Genomic DNA, 2,021 nt, shown 5'->3' with positions numbered 1-2,021 from the left:
GTCTTCGTCACAGCTGTTTACCTCATCGCTCTCGCTATCGTCACTTCCGACACTCCATTTCTGGCCATTGTCATTTCCTTTCTCAACAATGCTCTTCCACATTTTTGGATGAATTTTTCTCCAGGTGTCTGACGAAAGAGTGTATCACACTTGCGATCATCACAAGCGGTGTTTTCGGAGGTTTCCGTATCATTTGAAATGTCTGAATTACAAGCTAGAGGCGAGGAGATCTTACTGTAATCTGTTCCTCTAATATCTTGCGGTTCTTCCTTACAAAACTTGGCGGTATGCACCTCTCTACGCATCTGTGGCAGACAAACGTCGTCCTGTTTGTACATGTATTGAGTTTATGGCCAACTTTATTACAGTGGAAGCATCTGTTTATGTCTATCTGGTCTTTGTGAAACAGCCTAGCTCGAAAACCGTTAATCATTGTAAAGCGCGGTAGACTACCTTTGAAGTTTCCCACTATAGCAGCTCTGTCACCATTTACAAACCTGGACCGTTGATACGAAACTTTACGTACTGTACATTTTCAAGTATTTTGCACCCAAATCGTTTGAGACAGATTTTAATTTCGTCATTTTGAACAGAGATAGGCACATCTTTTATGAGTACACTTGTCCCTTTGTCAACTGTCAGATAGGGATTTTTGTCATAAACTGTTGTATTTCGTCCGTTGAGATTGAGTCCTGCTGACAGAACCTTCACTCTATCTCCGTGGTTATTAATGTACAGCCTCCACAGCTTCTTGGTTTTTTGTATGTCTATTAGGTTGTCACCATTTATAACTTCACGAAGGGCAAAATAGATTGTTTCCTTGCTCAAGAAGTCATCATTTTTTTCGCAAACGTCGAGTAGTTGAGTAGTTCGGATCCTTTTGTTCGTTCGTTACGTAATTTGCTTTGTCTTCACTGTCTTTGTTTGTGTCAAATATTACGTCATCAACCATGGTATCCTTAGTTGTTCGGGTGAGCGGATCTTTATGGGTGCTGGTAGGCCTGTTGCTGCTGCTTGCGGGTGCCTTATTCGCCATTTTGGGATGCCCGGTAGGCTTTGACATGGCTCTGTCGAGTAAACCTTTTGCAGTGTTTTTCTGGTCGAAGAGTAGCGATTCTGGTCAATGAAAGGCGAACCTTCTTCAACAATATATGTACTCACTTAAAGTATAAAAACTTTCATTTAAAAAATCATGAAATAATCGTATATTATGGAGCTGTATGTGACTGTACCGTAGTTAAGTCAATCTAACGCCCTGATATTCTTTATGACAATATAATGGAAATTCATAGTGGGGAAAGTTATGTTAAAAGTTTTCCACACGATTAAAATAAACGAGCGGTACTTGATAAAGACAACTAGGTTTCTTGCTTTAAACAAGGTATCCATCCGTAGAAGTCTTATAAAGATAAGCCGATCCACGTGAACATAAAGGGGTCGGAGACCAGCACATACATTTGACTTTAAATTGACAAAGATTGAAATAATTATGTTAAATATAGACACGATATATACAAAGGCCTATGTATAGAGCCCAGTTAGAATAAGTAATATCGAAATGATATATATATATATATATATATATATATATATATATTGTTAAGGTAGCCTATAGGCATACTCATCCCAGATTCTTTCTATAATTAATAAGACCTTCTGCACAAGCATGGTCCGATAAATAATGTGACTGTTTCCACAAGCAAGGTCAGTTTTTGGCCAGACACTTGTCTGGATTACATAACCTAACTGCCTTTGTGCTGGCTTTTTACCACCATGGTGGATACATGTTTATATCGTTATATAGGCATAGGCAGAAAACATTGAAGTGAGGTAGTTGGTGCTCAGATCCAGAACAGGCAAGACCTGGGATCTGTGATGTTGAATAAAGATACATAGAAATATAAAGGCAGCCGTTCGAGTTTATTGTTATATTGTCAGGCGTAAAGCTGTGACGTTGCTGTATAGATGAGTGAGTGAACCAGGCGAATTTCGGCCGTAACAATATATATATATATATATAT

This window comes from Anneissia japonica, unplaced genomic scaffold (genome assembly GCF_011630105.1).
Source record: "Anneissia japonica isolate Jap-2015-1 unplaced genomic scaffold, ASM1163010v1 scaffold287764_len353371_cov104, whole genome shotgun sequence".
NCBI classification, from domain to species: domain Eukaryota; kingdom Metazoa; phylum Echinodermata; class Crinoidea; order Comatulida; family Comatulidae; genus Anneissia; species Anneissia japonica.
Note: the sequence above shows the minus strand (reverse complement) of the source record.